This window comes from Triticum urartu, unplaced genomic scaffold (assembly GCF_003073215.2).
Source record: "Triticum urartu cultivar G1812 unplaced genomic scaffold, Tu2.1 TuUngrouped_contig_61, whole genome shotgun sequence".
Lineage (NCBI taxonomy): Eukaryota > Viridiplantae > Streptophyta > Magnoliopsida > Poales > Poaceae > Triticum > Triticum urartu.
The window spans coordinates 25185-42792 of record NW_024116830.1 but is presented as its reverse complement, the minus strand read 5'-3'; the positions used below and the strand labels follow the sequence as shown (position 1 = coordinate 42792).

Sequence of the window (17608 nt, the reverse complement as noted above, 5' to 3'; positions counted from 1 at the left end):
GAGATTGATGTTGCTATGAGTTTTCTATGCTTAATGCTTGTCACTAGGGCCTGAGTGCCATGATTTCAGATCTGAACCTATTATGTTTTCATCAATATATGAGAGTTCTTGATCCTATCTTGCAAGTCTATAGTCACCTACTATGTGTTATGATCCGGCAACCCCGAAGTGACAATAATCGGGACCACTCCCGGTGATGACCGTAGTTTGAGGAGTTCATGTATTCACTATGTGCTAATGCTTTGGTCCGGTACTCTATTAAAAGGAGGCCTTAATATCCCTTAGTTTCTGTTAGGACCCCGCTGCCACGGGAGGGTAGGACAAAAGATGTCATGCAAGTTCTTTCCATAAGCATGTATGACTATATTTGGAATACATGCCTACATTACATTGATGAATTGGAGCTAGTTCTGTGTCACCCTAGGTTATGACTGTTACATGATCGATCGCATCCGACATAATTCTCTATCACCGATCCATTGCCTACGAGATTTTCATATATTGTTCTCCGCTTATTTACTTTTCCGTTGCTATTGTTATCATCACTACAAAACACTAAAAATATTACTTTTGCTACCGTTACCTTTTACTATCGTTACCACTACTATCATATTACTTTGCTACTAAATACTTTGCTGCAGATATTAAGTTTCCAGGTGCGGTTGAATTGACAACTCAGCTGCTAATACTTGAGAATATTCTTTGGCTCCCCTTGTGTAGAATCAATAAATTTGGGTTGAATACTCTACCCTTGAAAACTGTTGCGATCCCCTATACTTGTGGTTTATCAAGCCTTGCGACCATTTCAACAGGTTTGTCAACAGTACCGACTACAAGTTTGCCATGGTGGAAACCACCGATGATGTAAACGCGCTCCGTGTTACGGGCTTGGCCTGCAAGAACCTTGTCGAAATCCGTGACCACTACAGGGTCTGGGCAGCACGAAGGACTCCCTAGTTAAACTCGCCTCGGCCATCATCGACCCCTACTATGAAAAGATGAAGCAGGATGCCCAGAGAACAAGTCCCCTATCCTGGCACAGGGCCTGGATGCGGCAACTGGATGAACCTCACCTCAGGTTCGCGGCCAAGAGCGTGTACAAATGCTACGAGATGCACAGGCGGATCGTTGACATGAGGAAGTGCCTCGTTACCAAAATCGACGAGCCCAGATCGAGCCACAAGCAGAGCAAGCGTCACAAGAAGTAGATGATGATCAGATGATCGTTTATGCTAGTTAATCATGCATGTAATATATAGTTTACTTTATTGGTGTGTGGAAATGTCATGTGTGTAGTAGCCACCTATGTAATTATGCATGCAATAGTTTACTTTGGTGTGTGCATGTGTGTGTGTGTGTGTCTATATATATATATACATCTGGGCTATTCTGTTTCTAGTAACAGAATATTATTCTGTTACTCTACTTGAACTGATGGTTTCAAGCGGTTATACTGATGATTTTCATCTCGTCGAACTAATCGTCTTTTCGTCGGAATGGGGCGTGTAATATATCGTTGGAAAGCTCTTGACATCTACATTACAAATATATACTAATTTTTTTACAAAATCATCACAGTTTAAGAGCTGTTTTGAAAAAACCGTTTTTTAACCAAAAACGCGAATCATATTTTGAAATCAGTTTTCAAACGGTTTGTCGGAATTGAGCAAATAAGATGGCGTTGAAAAGCTGGTAAAAATCCGCATCTTCCATATATGTATTGTTTTTTCAAATTATGTACAATGTAAAAGTAATTTGGAAAACAGTGAAATTCTGGGCGAAACGTATTTTGACATTTTTTTGCAAATGGTTTGTCGGATTGACGCAAATGATACGGCGTTGGAAAGCTATGGAAAATGCGCAACTTTTTTATAGAAATGTTTTTCTAATTCCTTATGGTTTAAAAATGAATTTGAATATGGTCAAATTTGATTTTGAACACGTTTTTTTAGTTTGTCGAAATGGGGCAAATAATATACCGTTGGATAGTTATTGAAAATGCGAAACTTAGTCATGTTGAACGTTTTCTCTACTTCGCAACCGTTTAAGAGTAATTTTCAATACGGCATGATGGATCCTGCTGTTTTTCTCGTCTGAAAAACAGAGTAATCGTACTGATATATGTGTATGTTTTGTACTGAGCTATTTTTTGTAGAGTAATTTTGAATGGTTCCCCAAAAGGGTACTTGTACTGATGTTTGCACGGGTTTGTACTAAGCGTTCTTTCACTAACTAGACTTTGCTCTGTTTTTTGGGTAAAAAAAAATTCGTAAGTTTTCAACGGTTTACTGTATCCTATCCCCGAACTTGCATGGTTTTTATTGTTGAACTGAATGTCATTTTTTTGCCAAAAAAATTTTGCGTGTTTCTTTTTTTTTGAAGTCAATGTGTTTGCAACGAATGTTCTAGATTTCTCTTGTTTTGCAACTTGAACTTTTTACCATTTTGAACGTTTACCAACTTGAATTGTCGTGTGTGGATGAGCACTTGAACTTGTAGAATTTAAAATTTTCTGTTTTAATGCTTATTTGTTTTCTTGTCCGAACTTATGGTATCATCATCACTGAACTTGCATGGTTTCTGTAGCTGAATTAAGATCCATGTTGTCTGTGAAAACCAGGAAAATTGCATCTCCTCAATGGGCCATGATGCAGGCATCGGCGCCGGCAATACTTGGGGCACCAGAGAACCTACACTGCTGGATTTGTCGAGAGAGAACTGAGGGCAGCACATCCCATGCCTTTTCTCTGCAGCGCTACACTTGGTTTACCAACTCACACACACAAAATTGATAACAATTTGGCACACGACCCGATAACAAGAGCACACATGAACTGACAAACCAAAGCACACATGAACTGACAAAGAAGTTCAAAAAGAAACTTTTAATAACAACTATATTCATCTTGCCACCCATTCAGTTTTTGCTTAGGTATATTTCACAATAGTTTTGAATGGTTCCAAAAAAGAGTACTTGAACGGATGTTTGTATGGTTTTGTAGTGAATGTTTTCACACACTAGACTTTATTTTGTATTTTCGGTATAATTTTCCTTGTAACTTATCAATGGTATCATCATGCCCGAACTTGCATAGTTTATACCGTTGAACTGAATGATATTTTTAATCAAACAAAAATGTTTTGTGTTTTCTTTTGAACTCAACATTGTTTTGCGACGATATTCTGGACTTCTCTCATTTTACCACTTGAACTTTTACCAATTAAGAATTTCCATGGTTTTTTTGTTTGAGCTTTTTTCCAAACTTATCTAGGACGTCGTGTTCAACTTTATCTGTACTTATATACTAGTAATAATAGAACATTTCCCATACATTTTTGTCCATTCATGGACATCAACCAAAATAGGCAGGAGAGAGAACTATCAAACTGATCATTATTTTCGACCGAACTATTGTGTTCTTCTTTTCCAAGAATTGATCATGTAATACATACTGAACGACCACACATGTATGATATAATGATCTGTAGGGCTTTAAAAGTGTAATGACAGTACATCTATAAAGCTCCGCAAGATCACATGATGCCCCTATCAAATCAAATTTAAAACTATACAGAGGCTAGCCAACTCGCTTGGAGAATGCTCCCTCGACCAGTTCCTTCGCTAGCCGTTGGATCTGGCCATCTAGAGTGTCTGAGCCGTGGGATATTTACCTGCTGTTAAACCCGATTTCACCTCGCAGTTGTTTTTGCCGTCCAATGACTGGTGGGCTCGCGCCGTGTGTTTATTGGCTGGGTTGATCGATCTTGGGTGGAAAAGGCTTTCGCCCAATCCCTGCGTGCGCTCCGCTCCCAATCCTGGTCGCGGGGTTGCTGCGCCAGAGCCCACACCTGCACCAACCCTAGCCGCCACACCTCTCCTTCCTCCCTCGCTCGATAGCGCCGCACCCCCTCCCTCCTTGATGCTCGTCCGGATAGCCGCCGGCCACCACATCCCTTCTCCCCCTTCCTCCTCCTTCCTCCTTCTCGCTGGCACCAACGAGGGGGCCTCCCGCATGGACGGCCGGGTCTTCGAACCGGGGGTAGAGGAGCAGGGGAGGGCCAAGAAGCCGGCGGTGGGGGTGGAGCAGCCAGGAGGGCCAAGAAGCCCGCGGTGGGTGTGGAGCAGCTAGGAGGGCCAAGAAGCCGGTGGTGGGGGTAGAGGAGCAGGGGAGGGCCAAGAAAGGCGGCCGGGAGCACACCACCGTAGGCGTCAAGGGAGCCGTGGACAAGCCGCCAGGAGGAGAAAGCTCCCAGTTTGAGGAGGAGACTACGGCACAGGTGTGTTTCTTCCTATTTTTCTTTCCCCTTTCCTCATCTTTCCATGACGACCTACAAATTTTTTTCAGGTGGTGTTTTGAAATCTAGATTGATTTGGTATTGTATGTGGTGTGGTGTGCCCTTGCCAGGAATATCTAAAGTGTGTCATGACACAATCAATTGTAGAGGTAAATATTACTCTGTCCTGGTTCAAAGAGCATTTAGATTTCATAAATTGATTGCTTATATCATTGTGAGAAGTTGGGAAGCATGATGCTCCATTAGTGGACTGCCGCTTGAGAAGAAGCTTGTCATATGTCTCTTCGAGCCGCGACGGCTAGGGGCCTTCGAAGAACACATGGTTTGACATAGCCATTGAGGAAGTGTGATGTCTACTACACGACCTTCTTCTTGTAGATGTTGTTGGGCCTCCAAGTGCAGAGGTTTGTAGGACAGTAGCAAATTTCCCTCAAGTGGATGACCTAAGGTTTATCAATCCGTAGGAGGCGTAGGATGAAGATGGTCTCTCTCAAGCAACCCTGCAACCAAATAACAAAGAGTCTCTTGTGTCCCCAACACACCCAATACAATGGTAAATTGTATAGGTGCACTAGTTCGGCGAAGAGATGGTGATACAAGTGGTATATGGATAGTAGATAAAGGTATTTGTAATCTGAAATTATAAAAACAGCAAGGTAACTAATGATAAAAGTGAGCGTAAACGGTATTGCAATGCTAGGAAACAAGGCCTAGGTTTCATACTTTTGCTAGTGCAAGTCCTCTCAACAATAATAACATAATTGGATCACATAACTATCCCTCAACATGCAACAAAGAGTCACTCCAAAGTCACTAATAGCGGAGAACAAACGATGAGATTATGGTAGGGTACGAAACCACCTCAAAGTTATTCTTTCCAATCAATCCGTTGGGCTATTCCTATAAATGTCACAAACAGCCCTAGAGTTCGTACTAGAATAACACCTTAAGACACAAATCAACCAAAACCCTAATGTCACCTAGATACTCCAATGTCACCTCAAGTATCCGTGGGTATGATTATACGATATGCATCACACAATCTCAGATTCATCTATTCAACCAACACAAAGGACCTCAAAGAGTGCCCCAAAGTTTCTACCGAAAAGTCAAGACGAAAACATGTGCCAACCCCTATGCATAAGTTCACAAGGTCACACAACTCGCAAGTTGATCACCAAAACATTACATCAAGTGGATCACGTGATATCCCATTGTCACCACAGATATCCATGCAAGACATACATCAAGTGTTCTCAAATTTAAAGACTCAATCCGATAAGATAACTTCAAAGGGGAAACTCAATTCATTACAAGAGAGTAGAGGGGGAAGAAACATCATAGGATCCAAATATAATAGCAAAGCTCGCGATACATCAAGATCGTATCATCTCAAGAACACGAGAGAGAGAGAGAGAGAGATCAAACACATAGCCCCTACCTTCGTGAGCTCCTCCTTCATCTTCTGACGTAGGGTCCAAGTCTATTTGGTAGGTTTCCTTCCAAAAATAACTTCTCCAGTTGATTTCATTCCGTTTTGACTCCGTTTGATTTCCCTTTCTTTAAAACACTGAAATAGGCATAAAACAGCAAATCTGGGCTGGGCCTCTAGTTAATAGGTTAGTCCCAAAAATAATATAAAAGTGGAAAATAAAGCCCAATATTGCCCAAAACAGTAGATAATATAGCATGGAGCAATCAAATATTATAGATACGTTGCAGACGTATCAAGCATCCCAAGCTTAATTCCTGCTCATCCTCGAGTAGGTAAATGATAAAAAAAATTGATGTGGAATGCTAGCTGGCATAATTTCAATGTAATTCTTCTTACTTGTGATATGAATATTTAGATCTGAAAGATTCAAGACAAAAGTCCATATTGACATAAAAATAATAATACTTCAAGCATACTAACTAAGCAATTATGTCTTCTCAAATAACATTGGCCAAGAGAGTTTCATCCTACAAAATCATATAGTTTAGTCATGCTCCATTTTTGTCACACAAGAATGCCTCTCATTCAATGCACAACCCCGATGACAAGCCAAAGCAATTGTTTCATACTTTAGTAATCTCAAACTCATTTATGCAATATGAGCGCGAGCCATGGATATAGCACTATGGGTGAATAGAATTAATGAGGGGGTTATGTGGAGAAGACAAAAAGCAGAAAAGTCTCACATCAACGAGGCTAATCAAATGGCTATGGAGATGCCATTGATTGATGTTAATGCAAGGAGTAGGGATTCCATGCAACGGATGCACTAGAGCTATAATGTATGAAAGCTCAATCAAAAGAAACTAAGTGTGTGGTGCATCCAACTTGCTTGCTCATTGAAGACCTAGGGGCACTTGAAGGAGGCCATTGTTGGAATATAAAACCAAGTTCTATAATGAAAATTTCCCACTAGTATAAAGTGACAAAACAAGAGACCTCTATCATGAAGATCATGGTGCTACTTTATAGCACAAGTGTGGTAAAGGATAGTAGCATTGTCCCTTCTCTCTTTTCTCTCATTTTTTGGGCATTTTCTTTTTTATGGCCTTTCTCTTTTTTTGGGCCTTCTCTTTTTTATGGCTTTCTTTTTTGTTTTTATGGCCTTTCTCTTTTTTATATATATATATTTTGGGACAATGCTCTATTAATGATGATCATCACATTTCTATTTATTTACAACTCAATGATTACAACTCGATACTAGAACAAAATGACTCTATATGAATGCCTCGGCGGTGTACGGGATATGCAATGAATCAAGAGTGACATGTATGAAAGAATTATGAACGGTGGCTTTGCCACAAATACTATGTCAACTACATGATCATGCTAAGCAATATGACAATAATGAATGTGTCATGATGAACGGAATGATGGAAAGTTGCATGGCAATATATCTCGGAATGGCTATGGAAATGCCGTAATAGGTAGGTATGGTGGCTGTTTTGAGGAAGATATAGGGAGGTTTATGTGTGAAAGAGCGTATCATATCACGGGGTTTGGATGCACCGGCGAAGTTTGCGCCAACTCTCAATGTGAGAAAGGGCAATGCACGGTACCGAAGAGGCTAGCAAGGATGGAAGGGTGAGAGTGCGTATAATCCATGGACTCAACATTAGTCATAAAGAACTCACATACTTATTGCAAAAATCTACAAGTCATCAAAAACCTCGGTACTACACGCATGCTCCTAGGGGGATAGATTGGTAGGAAAAGACCATCGCTCGTCCCCGACCGCCACTCATAAGGAGGACAATAAAATAACACCTCATGTTTCAAATTTGTTACACAACGTTTACCATACGTGCATGCTACGGGACTTGCAAACTTCAACACAAGAATTTCTCAAATTCACAACTACTCAACTAGCACGACTCTAAAATTACCATCCTCATATCTCAAAACAATCATCAAGTATCAAACTTCTCTTAGTATTCAATACTCTATATGAAAGTTTTATTATATTTGGATGCCTAGCATATTAGGATTTTAAGCAAATTACCATGCTATTAAGACTCTCAAAATAATCTAAGTGAAGCATGAGAGTTCATCTATTTCTTCAAAATAAAACTACCACCATGCTCTAAAAGATATAAGTGAAGCACTAGAGCAAATGACAAGCTACTCCGAAAGAAATAAGTGAAGATCAATGAGTAGTTGAGTAATTATGCAACTATGTGAAGACTCTCTAACATTTAAGAATTTCAGATCTTGGTATTTTATTCAAACAGCAAGCAAAGCAAAATAAAATGACATTCTAAGAATGGCAAACATCATGTGAAGAAGCAAAATCTTAGGATCAACCGAAACTAACCGATACTTGTTGAAGAAGAAAGGTGGGATGCCAGCCGGGGCATCCCCAAGCTTAGAAGCTTGAGACTTCTTGAAATATTATCTTGGGGTGCCTTGGGAATCCCCAAGCTTGAGCTTTTTTGTCTCCTTAATTCCTCTCATATCACGGTCTCCCTAAATCTCAAAAGCTTCATCCACACAAAACTCAACAAGGACTCGTGAGATAAGTTAGTATAAACCATTGCAAAAACCTTATCATACTCTACTGTAGAAAATCACTAAAATTATTATTCAACATTGCATAATAAATTCCTCTGCATATTTAATAGTCATATCCTCAAATAGAATCTTTAAAGAAGCAAACATATGCAAACAATGCAAACATAACAGCAATCTGCCTAAACAGGATAGTCTGTAAAGAATGCTGCAACATCCATACTTCCCTAGCTCCAAAAATTATTAAATAAAATTACCACTGTAGTAAATTTATCAGATCTTAATATGCAAAAGGTTTCAACATTTTATCACATTCTGACTTTTCTAGGGAATTATTGCAACAGCGGTAAACTTTCTGTTTTCAAACAGCAACATGAAGACTTGTAACATAGGCATAGTAAAGACTATCAATGCCACTTTTATTGAAATAAAAGATGCAAACCATTGTTCTAAATATAATCAAGCAAATCCTAACAAAATAAATTAATGCTCCAAGCAAAACACATATCATGTGGTGAATAAAAATATAGCTCCAAGTAAAGTTACCGATGAACGAAGACGAAAGAGGGGATGCCTTCCGGGGCATACCCAAGCTTAGGCTCTTGGATATCCTTGAATATTACCTTGGGGTGCCTTGGTAATCCCCAAGCTTAGGCTCTTTCCACTCCTTATTCCATAGTCCATCGAATTCTTACCCAAAACTTGAAAACTTCACAACACAAAACTTAACAGAAACTCGTAAGCTCCCGTAGCGAAAGAAAAAAAAACACCACTTCCAGGTACTGTAAAAACATTATTTATTTATATTGGTGTTAAACACTACTGTATTCCAACTTCTCTATGGTTATAAACTATTTTACCTAGCCATAGATTCATCAAAATAAGCAAACAACACACAGAAAACAGAAATCTGTCAAAAACAAGAACACGTAGTCCTGTAGTAATCTGGATCAAACGTATACTTCTGGATCTAATAAAATTCTCAAATAAATTGCTGGACCTGAGTAATTTATCTATTAATCATATTCAAAAAGAATTAACTAAATATCACTCTCCAAATAAAAATGGCAGCAATTCTCGTGAGCGCTAAAGTTTCTGTTTTGGACAGCATGATCAACAAGACTTTCCCCAAGTCTTCCCAAAGGTTCTACTTGGCACAAACACTAATTAAAAGCATAAAACAACATATAAACAGAGGCTAGATGAATTATTTATTACTAAACAGGAGAAAAAAAATCAAGGAATAAAAATAAAATTGGGTTGCCTCCCAACAAGCGCTATTGTTTAACGCCCCTAGCTAGGCACGATGATTTCAATTATGCTCATATAAAAGATAAGAATCGTAACATAAAGAGAGCATCATGAAGAATATGACTAGAACATTTAAGTCTAACCCACTTCCTATGCATAGGGATTTTCTGAGCAAACAACTTATGGAAACAAGAATCAACTTGCATAGGAAGGTAAAACAAGCATAACTTCAAAACTTTAAGCACATAGAGAGGAAACTTGATATTATTGCAATTCCTACAAGCATATGTTCCTCCCTCATAATAATTTTCAGTAGCATAATGAATGAATTCAACAATATAACCAGCACCTAAAGCATTCTTTTCATGATCTACAAGCATAGAATTTTTACTACTCTCCACATAAGCAAATTTCTTCTCAGTCGAATAGTGGGAGTCACAAGAGACTTGAATACTATAAATTGTTTCCACATTAAAAGAGTAATGTTCAGAGAAAGGGTACTCATAATCATGACAAGTTTTATAAATATAATCATCACTACTCTTTATAGCATAAGTTTCATCACAATAATCATCATAAGTAGCAACTTTGTTCTTATCATAACAACTTTGCATATCAAAACTTGGAAGACTAAAAATATCATCATTAATAAACATAGCATCCCCAAGCTTGGGACAAACATTAATTGCAGCAAATATATTCTCAAAAACATCATCTTCATCAAACATAGCATCCCCAAACTTGGGCCTTTTAATATCATAAGCATAATCACTCTCATCATTAATTGTATGAATAGCACCAATAGTATAGCAATTATCATATTCTTCCAAGCAAGTGCCAAAAAGATTTTCAAGATCATAAGAAGTATCATTATCTTCCACAATTATATTTTCATGAGGCACAATAGTAATAGGAGCAGCATTATTTGGAAGAGATATCTTTTTACCTCTCTTCCTTTTTCTTTTCTTCTTCTTCACCACATCATGTGTGGGTTCAATCCTCTTTTTGGAGCTCCTTATTAATGAGATTGGTTGAATAGGAGGCTCTTCCTCATTACCTGATTCATCATAAGAAATAATAGGATGGTATTGGGAAGTCTCTTCCCTTTCATTAGTATTCTCTTCATCTTCTATGTGTTTTCTTTTCTTTATGTAGTTGGCAATATAAGGATTTTCAATACAATTCACTGCACAATACATATAAATTTCCTCTAGATCAAAAAAGAACTCTATCAAGATTAAATTTTGGAATACCCTCAGTTATACGTTTCATTTCTTCATAACCCAAAAGAAGGCTAAGCTCTTTATGATGCTCAAGGGTAATCAAATTATCACAATATTTGGACACGACTTGTTCATGAAACAAATAGCATTGGAGCTTTAAATGAGCATGTTCATTGCAAAGTTCACAAGGGGCGTGAAAAATATTGAATTTTTCAGCACAATCATCAAGACTTTCTTGCAACAATTTAGTTTCTAAGTACTTATGCCTCTTGCAATATCTATCTTCCCTATTTGGTGTGTACTTACAAACCCAATTCACTCCAAAAAATTGACATGTTTATAGGAGACATTTTCATCATAACTAGTGCAATCATCATTAGTGTCATGGATATTTAAAGAATTTGTACTAACAACATTGCAATCATGCTCATCATTCAAATATTTAGTGCCAAACATTATAGATGATTCTTCTTCTAGCATTTGAGCACAATTTTCCTTTCCATCATACTCACGAAAGATATTAAAAAGGTGAAGCGTATGAGACAAACTCAATTCCATTTTTATAGTTTTCTTTTATAAACTAAACTAGTGATAAAACAAGAAACTAAAAGACTCGATTGCAAGATCTAAAGATATACCTTCAAGCGCTAACCTCCCCGGCAACGGCGCCAGAAAAGAGCTTGATGTCTACTACACAACCTTCTTCTTGTAGACGTTGTTGGGCCTCCAAGTGCAGAGGTTTGTAGGACAGTAGCAAATTTCCCTCAAGTGGATGACCTAAGGTTTATCAATCCGTAGGAGGCGTAGGATGAAGATGGTCTCTCTCAAGCAACCCTGCAACCAAATAACAAAGAGTCTCTTGTGTCCCCAACACACCCAATACAATGGTAAATTGTATAGGTGCACTAGTTCGGCGAAGAGATGGTGATACAAGTGGTATATGGATAGTAGATAAAGGTATTTGTAATCTGAAATTATAAAAACAGCAAGGTAACTAATGGATAAAAGTGAGCGTAAACGGTATTGCAATGTTGGAAACAAGGCCTAGGGTTCATACTTTCGCTAGTGCAAGTCCTCTCAACAATAATAACATAATTGGATCACATAACTATCCCTCAACATGCAACAAAGAGTCACTCCAAAGTCACTAATAGCGGAGAACGAACGAAGAGATTATGGTAGGGTACGAAACCACCTCAAAGTTATTCTTTCCAATCAATCCGTTGGGCTATTCCTATAAGTGTCACAAACAGCCCTAGAGTTCGTACTAGAATAACACCTTAAGACACAAATCAACCAAAACCCTAATGTCACCTAGATACTCCAATGTCACCTCAAGTATCCGTGGGTATGATTATACGATATGCATCACACAATCTCAGATTCATCTATTCAACCAACACAAAGGACCTCAAAGAGTGCCCCAAAGTTCTACCGGAGAATCACGACGAAAACGTGTGCCAACCCCTATGCATAGGTTCATGGGCGGAACCCGCAAGTTGATCACCAAAACATACATCAAGTGAATCACGTGATATCCCATTGTCACCACAGATATCCACGACAAGACATACATCAAGTGTTCTCAAATCTTAAAGACTCAATCCGATAAGATAACTTCAAAGGGGAAACTCAATTCATTACAAGAGAGTAGAGGGGGAAGAAACATCATAGGATCCAAATATAATAGCAAAGCTCGCGATACATCAAGATCGTATCATCTCAAGAACACGAGAGAGAGAGAGATCAAACACATAGCTACTGGTACATACCCTCATCCCCGAGGGAGAACTACTCCCTCCTCGTCATGGAGAGCACTAGGATGATGAAGATGGCCACCGGTGAGGGTCCCTCCGGCAGGGTGCCGACAGGGTCGATTGACTTTTGGTGGCTACGGAGGCTTCTGGCGGCGGAACTCCCGATCTATTCTGTTCTGGAAGTTTTAGGTATGTAGGTATATATGGGTGAAAGGAGTACGTCGGTGGACCGAAGGGGGGGCCACGAGGCAGGGGGCGCGCCCCCTACCCTCGTGAGCTCCTCCTTCATCTTCTGACGTAGGGTCCAAGTCTATCCGGTAGGTTTCTTTCCAAAAATAACTTCTCTAGTTGATTTCGTTCCGTTTCAACTCCGTTTGATATTCCCATTCTTCGAAACACTGAAATAGGCATAAAACAGCAAATCTGGGCTGGGCCTCCGGTTAATAGGTTAGTCCCAAAAATAATATAAAAGTGGAAAATAAAGCCCAATATTGCCCAAAACAGTAGATAATATAGCATGGAGCAATCAAAAATTATAGATACGTTGGAGACGTATCAAAGTGTAGGGTAATACTCTTATATGCAATATGGTAATTCTACGTGTGATGATGTTTCTCTGTGTTTTGGTATGATAAATCTTTGTCGGAGTAAATAGCCATGGGTAGCCTAGCTGGCTTCCCCTGGCAGTTCTGCAAAAACCACGAGCCAACCCGGCTCTCAAGAATCCAAGACATAGGGCCGCCTTCCCCTAGCCGGCTGCCATCTAGGCCGGCTTTCGGAAGGTGGTCCAACTTTAACCCTCATGAGAGGGCCGACTCCAAGACGCCGGCGTGAGAAGGCCGACTCCTTCGAGCCGGCTCCCCGTAAAGCAGTCAAGACCGTACCCACAAAGTTTGCACCCACCTAACGGTGGTACGAGGGCGTGGCTACAGAAGAGCCTGCCACCCTCGAATCCCGGGGCACGCCTGGCACAGTGCGCCGTACGGGGTAGGCATGACCCGTCCGGCGCAGCACTGTTGCCATGTTGACCCTGGCCTCACCCACGACGGGCCGCCAGCGCGACCCACAGGCGGTGGGCCCCTTTGCGCAGAGAGACGGCCGAAGGCGGCCACGCTTCCAACCAGCCGGCCCAAGACGGAGCAGGCTCCCCGCAGCCGGCTCGCCGCCTCCCTCGAAGGAGACGCCCCATTAAGGAGACAAGACGCGGTAAGGCTACAGCGATCGTCCGACAGGCGGCGGCACTGTAACCGCGCTTACCACGATGAAGCTCACGTCAACAAGATGAAGCCACAGTGACCAGCCGCTGACCAGGCCCGGGGCATTGGGGCCCGCTTGCTGACCAAGGAGCTGGCAGCCGGCGGGACCCACCAGTCGGCGGGCCCCAGCAGCGCAGGAGCCGGCGAGCACAGTCACAGACGGCTGGGCCCCGCGCCCAGCCGGATTACCATTGTACCCCCGGGGGGTAGGCCTATATAAACCCCCCGGAGCACCCATGCAAAGGGTGGACCCCCTGCTAGTTCTAGACACATACAAGGAGAAGAAGCAGGCTAGCCGTGCCCTTTCTTCCTCCTCCCCCCAAAAACAGCTCAAGGAGCGTGTGTAGCTACTCGATTCATCTAGTGAGCATGCGGAGACCCCGCAGAGCAGCAGTAGGGGTGTTATCTCCTCGGAGAGCCCCGAAGCTGGGTAAGATCCGCCGGCGTGCATGTCTTCGCCTCATCCCGCTTTCCAGGCACCGGGATGTCTTACTGGTTCCCACAAAGATAAGCCACCCGTTGGCATATGTCGCACCTACCACCCGACATTTGGCGCCCACCGTGGGGCCAGGTGCACCGTCGTCCGGAGACCTGTTCTGGACGGGAACCTTCTTCCTCCCCAGCGAGCGTAGCCAGCCCGGCACGCCCGATGGCGCTTGCCACGACGCGCTGCAAGGCGTCACCAGCATCTGCGCGGCAGAGCAGCCTCGCCGATCTCTCCTCGACGAGCTCGCTCCGATGCGGGCGCTGACCGCCTCGCCAACCTTCTCGGCCAGCTCCATGTCTCCAGCGAGCCCGCTGCGGACCTGGAGTCGGTTGGGCTCCACCGACCCGATGCCTGTCGACTCCGACACGGCCTCCTACGACGCCTTCCCCACCAACGCGATCTACAACGACCCGCTTCCTCGAGCCGACGGCTGCGATGCTGTCACCGCCGAAGTGATGGTTGTCGGCCACGGCGGCCGGCCGACGAGAGCGCCGCGACGCCTCGCGCGCGGCGGCCCACGACTTGTCCGCTCCTCTCCCGGCCGACCGACGACGAAGCACTGGAAGCACGCCGCCTCGCCCTCCTCGCAGAGGGCCGGAGGCTGGCCTCCGTAAGACGCCTCACTGAGGCCTACCAGCGCGAGGCTGACCGCGCCGCCTTCGGCACGCCGGCCCCGGGCGGGCCAAGCCGGGCCGGCCTTGTCAAGCAACGCGGCGCCGTCATCGCCGACACGCTGGGAGTCGACCGCCCGGTCTATGCCACTCCGCTCGAGAACTTGCGTGCCGCCCAGGCGGCCGTAGACGAGCTGGACGGCCTGGAGCCGAAGACCTTCCCCACATGACCCGGCGCATCCAGCAATTGATTGACGCCGCCGCGCAGCGGCACGAAGCCGACGCTCGCGCGGAAAGCCTTCCCCCGCGCCGAGAGCACGGCGCGACGTCCCGGACGCCGACTACGAGCAATACCCGCGCGCGACGCGAGAAGGAGCCGGCTACCAGCCGCAGCCGGACCCGGATCTCCATCGAGCGGGACGCGGACGGTCATCCCCGAGCCATGGAGTGGCGGGGCGACCCGCCTCCGCCTCCGCCCCGTGGAGAGAGATATCCCGCCTCACCGCCAGTGGCGCACCCGACTCTCAGCGGCCGGCTGGGCCGCCGCGAAGGAATCGGCGAGAACGACGCCCGTCATCGGATCGACCGCCTGGCGCGATCCCTGGCATTGGAAGAAGAAGACGATGTCGGCCCGCCTTGCTTTGGCCCCCGCATCCGCGACGAGCCCTTTCCCAAAGGGTTCTCGCTCCCAAGAGACACGCCCAAGTACAACGGCTCCGTGAAGCCGGAAGATTGGTTGATCGACTACTCCACCGCAGTTAGCATAGCCAACGGCAACCGGCGCGTCGCCGTGAAGTACGTGCCCCTCATGCTGCAGGGCACGGCGCGGACTTGGCTCAACAGCCTCAAGCCGCGTAGCATCAACAGCTGGCTAGACTTCACAGAAGCCTTCATCCGCAACTTCACCAGCACCTACAAGCGGGCTCCCAAGCCCAGACAGCTCTCCTTGTGCGTGCAAGGCCCCGCCGAGTCCACTCGCGATTACCTCACGCGTTGGGCCGAGCTCCGCAACTCCTGTGAAGGGGTGCACGAGGTGCAAGCCATAGAGTACTTCACAGCCGGATGCCGAGAAGGCACCCTCCTCAAGCACAAGCTCCTCTGCGACGAGCCGGCTACCCTCGACGAGCTTCTGGACATAGCGGACAAGTACGCCACCGCCGACTCCTCGATGAAGACCGAGCTTCGGGTAGACGCGTCCGGGAAGGTGCTCAACCCGGCGCCCAAGACGCCGGCTGGAGAACCCGGCCGACACCCCAACTCGAACGACAACAAGCGCAAGGGCCCTGCGCCGCCTCCCGCTAGCCGGCAGGTGGCCACGGTCGAAGATGCGCCGCCTGAAGAACGACCGGCGCCCAAGAAGCCCAAGGGCGGCAGGCCGGCTTGGCAGCCCGCCTTCTCCTACGAGCAAACCCTCGACGCCCCTTGCAAGTTCCACAGCGGCGCGAAGCCGTCCAACCACACGACCCGGAAGTGCAACTGGCTCACCCGAATCTCTAAGGGCGAGGGGCTCTTGCCACCTCCGCCTGCCGGCCCGCCGCCTCCGCCTCCGCCGCCTCCGGCCGCTCGGCCCGCAGTCGGAGCCGTGCATGACGAGTTCCCTGATGAGCAAGCAACCTACGTCGTCTTCACCAGCCAGCCCGAAGACCGGCGCAGCAAACGCCGAGAGCACCAGGAAGTCAGCGTGGTCGCTGCCAACCCCGCTGGACACATGCATTGGTCAGAAAAGCCCATCAGCTGGAGCCGGGCCGACCATCCGGAGGTGATGCCGTCTCCCGGCTCTTATGCTTTGGTCCTGGAAGCCACCCTTGCGACGGACAGACGCGCCGCCCGCTTCTCCGTGTGTTGATAGACGGCGGGAGCAGCATCAACATCCTGTATCGTGACACCCTGGAGAAGTTGAACGTCAAGACAAAACAGCTCACGCCCACTCGGACAGTGTTCCACGGCATCGTACCCGGCCTGTCCTGCGCCCCCATTGGCAAAATCAAGATTGATGTACTTTTTGGGGACAAGGAGCATTTCCGCCGGGAAGCGATCTGGTTTGAAGTGGTGGACCTGGAGAGCCCTTACCATGCATTGCTGGGCCGACCTGCCTTGGCCAAATTCATGGCGGTTCCCCACTATGCATACCTCAAGATGAAGATACCAAGCACCAAAGGCGTCATCACCGTAGCCGGTGACTACAAGAAGTCCTCCGAGTGCGCAGCGGCCAGCAGCCGGCTGGCCGAGTCCCTTGTGATGCCGAAGAGAAGAAGATGCTGGACCGAGTCGTGGCCATAGCCGGCAAGCAGTCGGCCGTGTCCCCCGACCCCAAGGAGCATGATGCTCAAGGATCTTTCCAGCCGGCCAAGGAGACGAAGAAATACCCCTTGACCCCGAGCATCCAGAGAGGTTTGCCGTCATCGGGGCAAACCTGAACAGCAAATAGGAAGGCGAGCTCGCCGATTTCCTCCGTGAGAATCGGGACATCTTTGCGTGGTCCCCCAAGGACATGCCGGGTGTTCCGAGGAAATTCGCCGAGCACAAACTACATGTTCGAGAAGACGCAAAGCCAGTCAGACAACCCCTCCGCCGACTGTCGGAGGAGAAACGCAGGATTGTAGGGGAGGAGATAGCCCGGCTCTTGGCGGCCGGCTTTATCATGGAAGTTTTCTTTCCAGAGTGGCTCGCCAACCCGGTCCTTGTGCTAAAGAAGAATAACAAGTGGCGCATGTGTATAGA

At 45.3% G+C, this 17608-nt stretch overlaps 1 long non-coding RNA gene across 1 annotated transcript in view; it reads left to right on the top strand.

Moving 5' to 3' along the window:
• The first annotated feature begins 3785 nt into the window (after positions 1-3785).
• Positions 3786-17608, top strand: part of LOC125530136 — a 28456-nt gene continuing 14633 nt past the window's right edge. Inside the window, exons 1-2 of the long non-coding RNA XR_007292840.1 lie at positions 3786-4278; positions 4347-4445. This is a non-coding gene — a long non-coding RNA (uncharacterized LOC125530136). The remainder of the gene's footprint in view (positions 4279-4346; positions 4446-17608) is intronic.